Raw genomic sequence first — 7,497 nt, 5'->3', positions numbered from 1 at the left:
TGATCACCATTGCAGTTGCTGCACGTAGTTTCCTGATGGGGCCTCTGGCAGTTACTCACATGGTGTAGAACTCCACAGCAAACACATCGCGGAGAGGCTTTACAGGCTGCAGGGGTATGACCAAAACGGTGACATTTGAAACAGCATTCTCTGACGAGTTTCCACTGGGCTATCCTTGTACCCCAAATAAAAGCAAGGATATCTACGTTTAACGTATAATCTCCAACCATCATACCATGTTTGCTGGCCTGGCATGGCCTAGTGCGTTAAGGCGTGCGCTTCGTAATCTGAATTTAATTTAATTTAACATATAAACGTATATTCATAAAGCCGATGGGCTCCATCTGGGCCGAGTGTGATGATTTTCGTGGATAATTACTGATAAAAAGCAAGACATTTATAGATTTTTTTTTATATTGTTACATTTTCACTATATTGTCTTTGTTTCAGAATTTCAAAAGGGGCCCGGCATGGCGTAGCGCGTTAAAGCGTGCGTTTCGTAATCTGATGGTCGCGGGTTCGCGCCAAAACATGTTCGCCCTCCAAGCCGTGGGGGCGTTATAATGTTCGGTCAATCCCACTATTCGTTGGTAAAAGAGTAGCCCAAGAGTTGGCGGTGGGTGGTGATGACTAGCTCCCTTCCCTCTAGTCTTATACTGCTAAATTAGGGACGGCTAGCACAGATAGCCCTGGAGTTGCTTTGTGCGAAATTCCAAAAAAAAACCTTGTTTTTTTTTGTGTGAACATTTTGATATACATTTGTCATTATACTTTTCAAATTTTAAGTGTTCAATAGATCACTTCCTTTCGTATTTTGAGCAGAAATTAAGCAATTGAAACAAGTAAACACTTAAATAATATAGGAATTGGTGATGTATAATTAAATCAAATAAAGAATTTTAAAGTTAAACTGATGTCACCAAATCTGTTTTATTTTAACCTGTAAATGACGGCCATCATCACTCAGTGCTGCTACCTGGAACACTCCCGCTGCTTCAATTTTGTTGTAAATACGTTTTCCATTGCTGTCAAATTGTACTTTTTTCAACAAAATTGACCGAACTTAGCCTCGAAATCAAATATAAAGTTAAATTCTTTGATGACAGCAAGTATTTGATTATACTGCGACAAATTATATGATGTTTTCTTTTCAAAGTGTACAGGAAAAAGTAAGATGGTGTTTGTAATGTTAAAACTAAATCAAACTGAGGAATAAATATGTAATGTAAAAACAATATAAATAGACCGGTATCTTCAGTATTACTTTACATATAAAAATATATAGTTTTCATTTTGCTATGCTTTTTTATCAAAATGGCGAAGCTATTTTCTTTGAGTAGTACAATTGTCTTGTCAGGTGAACTTGGATAAAGTGTGCTACAACGATTGAACAGCACTTAATGAAACAGATATTGTGGTTAGTAAACTCAAGTAGAGGATTGTAAAGGTTTAATACTTATTCAGTGTGTTAATATTCTTGTATTTCTAACGTTTATTTCAGAATTTTCTGATCATATTTCATTAAGGTAAAAATCGATATTTTTTAATGCGTCCGTCTAGCTGAGCTGATTATTCTTTATTCGTTGTCACATGTTTTGAACAATTGTCGTCTATAATTATGGAAATCGTTCCGCTAGTAGAATTAAATGTGTACAAATGCTACAAACGTATTCAACTTTGAACTCAAACTAAACACCTAGAGTTATTTTAACAGAAAACCAGTAGTTAAAAAAACATTCATAAATACCAGTTGAATTAACATATTCCACTTGTGTGCATTTTACGAATTCTTTGCACCTAATGAGCACGGGTTCGATGCTGATAAAGTATATCTGTATATAAATAACAGTGATGAATCAGGAGCATGCGTGATTCGATTCATGTTATGAGCTATGATTCGAAAGTTCACATTTCTAGTAGCAATAGGCTGCAGAGCAGGTTTCGCGGTTTTAACTGTGGTGGAGTTATGACTATCATAAACAATCCTACTAAAAGTATCCATCCCTTTAGTACTTTGAAATCATGGATAAATATGCCCGACCATTTGTTACCTGCTTTTTTTAAACCCATGTACCACACAAGATGTTCAGCAGTTAGAGATTAAGGATCGTTATTCTTCAAATATGGGATCTCTGACCTGCGTTTTGTGGTTTTAACATTCGAAAAGTTTTATTTATGGCACTCGGTATTGTATATCAGGCATTTCGATACCACAGGAAGACTTGACTTATTTTCTAATAGGACTAATTAACAATAACAAAAAAAAAGACATTTTATGATATTTAAAGTAAAGAAAGTGCTTAATCAACTCAATCGCCTGGTAACATACGAGTAGAAGATTTTCCAATGGGTTTCGACAAATACTGAGACGTTTGATTTCAAACTGTTTCGTCTGTACTCTCGCAAATATGAATAGCTTGGCTGTAATCTACCCTCGCAAACAATCTAACAAATGTGTTGCTGAGCTTGCAAATACACAGATATTATACATTATACAGTTCAAGAATATCCAATCCCATTAGTTGATTCTTTGGGTTTTTTTCTCAAGAAAATAAAATTTATATATTTATCAATGAAACTGCTGGTAGTGTTCATATTTTCCAAAAACGTAAACCTGAATTGAATTTCTCACGGTAGCCTAACAGAGTCATCATGAAAACACTGCTGAAAGATGAAACCCAAGTCAAACTTTTTAAGGTAACCTGAAAGAAACGTTGTCAAGGAGACATCTCTAATTGCTGAAACTTTATACATCTGTTTAAGAAATTATTGTACGTTTATTTTGATACGTCAGTAAATCACCACTCATGCTTGGATCTGTTTTCCGGAATTTGAAGAATTCACAGAAGTGACTTATTTATAATGGAAAAGAAGTAATTGCTGTACAAGTTGAAAATGACAATTGAGATATTACACCACACCGAGGTAGTTCTATGTTACTGCATATTTATAATTTTAATATTTTTATGAGGATAGTAATAATTATATACATACACACACACACCTAATCATATACATAAAAACATTAAAAAGTAAATCATAAAATTGCGATTATAAATATCAACTTAAAATGCTAAAAAACAAAAATCATTTTAAGTGTTATATCCCATTGCTTACATTTGTCTGTTAATCGTATTTGAAATATCTTTGTCTTAAGCGCAAAATCTGTGCTGTTCTTACCGCAAAATACAACCCTGAATTTTATTAGACCTTAAGCTTATCTCTTAGACACCAAATAGTTGAGAATTATTAAAAATATATCAATGCCGATACTGGAATGAATAAAAAGAATATTAAACAGTACGCAACACATACATAGATATATGTATAACTAAACAATATTTTTGTTCCTTTGTTCTAAGCAGCAGAAATACACAATGGTCTGTCTGTGCTCTGCATACTGGTGGTGTCGAAATCTGAGTTTTTTTATAGTGTTGACTTGCCGCTGAGTAACAAGATGGAGTCAAATCTTTTAAAATGAAATCAAAAATAGTTTCACAAAATTATCTCTCAGAACAAAATTACAAATCATACGTTTTGTGAAAACAAATAAAAATTTAAATGAATTTTATCAAACCAATCCATTTTCGCGCCACTAAGTACCCCAAGAAACAAGCTAATTAAACATTATACCATTTGTAAGAAAAGTAAATATAAGTATAATTTTTAAAATAACGTGTCTGTGAAAATAGATCTACAAAGTGATAGAGATATCCTGTTAATTAGACATAATCCAAAAATATAAATCATAACGAGACAGCTGCTAATGAATACCAAATACAGGCTAGATTTTGAGTACTAAAAACTTTTAATCTGAAAAGTCCTGATATTTTCTAGCATTCGATGTTAGGAGCTGGTTCTTGTAATGGGTTCTTACTCGTAAAATCATTAAAATGATAGTAGACTTAGCACCACAGTGGTAATTTTTTAGTAATTAAAAAAAGTTATTTCGAATAAGTAAATACTCCAACCATAACCTTACGAGACAAGAAGTATAACAAATCATCATATTTTACAGATGAATGAACAAAACTTTAGTGAAAACATTTTATTTGAACCGAATATTTTAATCGACGTCAAAAAATAGATTTGTAAGAGTTCGTAAAGAATAGTAATAATAATAAAATTTGATTATAAAGAGTCAATAAACGTTAATAAGAAACTCTGGCCTAAATCATTTCCTATCGTGAGAGGTAGAAAGCTTCGCAATGCTCAGCACCTTGCACATACACATTTTCCTTTTAAAGGACGCCAAGCAGATTCAGTGTCAGACGTAATTTGCTTTGAAAATCAGGTTAGACCCTCCTGAAAGAGACAGCGACAAGGTCCTTAAAGATTTCGTTTGCACCAACCAGACTGGAAACTCTACAAGTTGCCAACTTAGTGTTTCAGGAATGTGGACAAAGCAGTTGTTAACAGTTATATAACAAGGGGCGTGTTTATATAAGCATGTTTTATGGTTGTGTGCTAGGTATTCATTCTACGGACAAGAATGTATGCGCACATTTGTTTCATCTGGGTATGAATCTCACTATTATTTTGTTTTGTTGCAGATTGAAAAAGTAAACTTTATCTGTCCTTCGGAATGATACTTTGTAAAATTTGTTAAGTACATTAAGTGTCAAAACGTAGATTATTTTGTTATTCATTTGAAACGCGAAATGACAATTTTCATTACAAACCGAAAAGTCTTATGAATAGCTTACCGATATCCTCACCAACACACACACACACAAACAGGAAACTCTGATGGTTTAAGTATTAGAGATAATACATCACTGAAGGAAGACATCATCAAGATAAAATTTTATCATACATTTTAAAGAAAACCCACGTTTAGAAAGATACAATTCGCTTTACGTTATCAGCACCCTTCTTATCTGGATGACACACTTAATCTCATTTGGAATTCTTGTGTTTCTTATATTTGTGTATAATTTTACAGACAGCTTTAACGCTGATTGGTAATATATGAAACGTCATTGTGTCCACTTGCATATTTGTCAGTAAACTGCCACACAATTACAGTTTTGTTCTACAAAAGTCTTACCACATAAAATATCATCACATCCAACTGATCACCATAAGAAGCTTTGCAATATTCACTAGAACGTTTACCAAACTGAAATTCGTTATATCCATTTGTTTACTCTCACAAAAGTAGATTTGTCTACCAAAAATATTTTCATATATAACGTCATTTTATTCATCTCAAACTTATCGTTGTACCTCTAGATTGTTGTCTTACAGAATGTCATTATATGAGTCTGCTTGTCATCAGAAACGTACACTCTTATGATAATGCTTGTGGAGCATTTTTTTAACAAAAATTCTCGTCTCACTGAATGATATTATATACAACTCTCTATGGGTTCATATTCTTGATCTCACTAATTGCTATGTGTTTCAGGTATTTTAAACATATCTTTGTTTGTTTGTTTCGGAATTTCTCACAAAGCTACTCGAGGGCTTTCTGTGCTAGCCGTTCCTAATTTAGCAGTGTAAGACTAGAGGGAAGGCGGATAGTCATCACCACCCACCGACAACTCTTGGGCTACTCTTTTACCAACGAATAGTGGGATTAACCGTCGGTGTGTGGTGATGACTAGCTGCCTTCCTTCTAGTCTTACACTCTAAATTAGGGATGGCTAGCACAGATAGCGAAATTCAAAAACAAAACAAGTTTCGATTATAGATTTAGAAAGAGAAGATCATGTTTTGAGAATTTGCTGGATTTCTTTGAAAGTTTACGTTTAACCCGGGCATGGATATGAAATAGACGTGGTATAATTTAATGTTTATAAAGCTTGTGATAAAGTGTCGTGAACGGAGATTTCTTAAGTATGGTGGTGAAAGAAATAACCAGTTCGAGAGTTGTTTGGATAGAGAAGGTTAATATAAACGGTGTTAAGTTAGCGGATTAACTGGCAAGGACCTATCCAAGGTCGATTAGTATTCATATTTGCAATGGTACTACAGAATATCTGGAACAATAGAAAAGAATTATATGGCTGACTCTGAAATTTACAAGCCCACTTGTGTCAGAGTTGGAACAGTACTCTAGCTGTTATTAAGAATGACCTATATTCAGTAGAAATAATTTAACAGTGTATCTTGTGTGCGTTTTTTGTTTTTGCTTTAGTTTAGTTAGGGCTAAACATTACCGTAATTTATTACATCAATAAATAATGACATATGAAACTTATAATGTTATGCTTTAATCTGTTAGGCCTCTTTAAAAACTTAAATCTTTTAATGTTATACAAAATGTCTACTGAACTAAATAATGTATATTTATATCCGTTTAAAAGAGAGCGCGAACATGAACGTTTTCAGGACAAACAAAACCGAATATAGTTATCATGTTGATACATGCTTCAAGTGATATACCTGTGAGTTCTGTAATAGATCGTATACTATTTCTCGTTTTCGTCAGCGAAGTTAATAATGAAACATTCAGTAAGTTTGTTAAATCTGTGGTTCATGTGTTCTTAATGGAATTTTTAAATTGTACACTCAAGGTCTTAAAGTTTTGGGGAGATTTGGAGCTAGTCTAACACCTGGCAGATGTCTTTTAATAAATCATTAGATACGAGGTTGTACATACTGATTATCATACCATTAATTATTGTAAATCTGTAGAGAAAACTAGAGAAATTAATGAGGAATAACTGTAATGTGCGGACTAGTTCCTTTAAAAACCTAATTATATTTACTTTATAAATATAGATCCAATATCTTGTCTACTATCTGGTTGCAGTATTTAAAGATATTTGTCTGAAGTACCACAGGGTGAAGAAAATGTGGTCTGAAGTTTTTATTACATAGGTAACATCCTAATGTACTTTTAATAAAATAGAATTACCAAGAAAATCTGATACATTTAGTGTCATAGGCACACATGTGCAGGTCTGAAAAATCTGTAATTAAGCCTAGAAAAAAAAATTTAATTGTGTATGTATATAATTTGTTATAAACAAAAAAAAAGCTGCTACACTACTAAAAAAATCCACCAAGGTACAGGCTATAATGTAGGATATAAAATGTACTATTGTAGGCTCTGAAGGTTACTGATGAAGTAGGACCCAAATTATGGTGGGGATACACCTTCTATCAGTCTTAACCTCTGTTTGCCAGTCTCATGTAAGGAATAATTAAATGATAAAATAATCAAAGGAATAGAAAGAGAAATTAGGAGAGTGAGATGTGGGTATTCAAGCCCACAACACTCCACAACTATATCACCCTCTACTGCTTGCAGAGAGTTGTGGGAAGGTGATTGCTAAGATTTAAGTTGTTTATCAGCTTATAAATGACAGGTAGCAAAATGGTTAAGATATATTAGTAGCAGTGACTCAGTTGGCGTGAGAAATAACTGGGTTTACGCCAAAAATGTCGTTTGCAGGAGAATATTCAATAGATGAAACTTTACGAGAAAGTGAGAAAAGTATATTTAATTAGTTGTACTCATCATTAGATTAATTGTTAGTTTCACTC

This window comes from Tachypleus tridentatus, unplaced genomic scaffold (genome assembly GCF_004210375.1).
Source record: "Tachypleus tridentatus isolate NWPU-2018 unplaced genomic scaffold, ASM421037v1 tig00037735_pilon, whole genome shotgun sequence".
Classification (NCBI taxonomy): Eukaryota; Metazoa; Arthropoda; class Merostomata; order Xiphosura; family Limulidae; genus Tachypleus; species Tachypleus tridentatus.
This window is presented reverse-complemented; position numbering follows the sequence as displayed.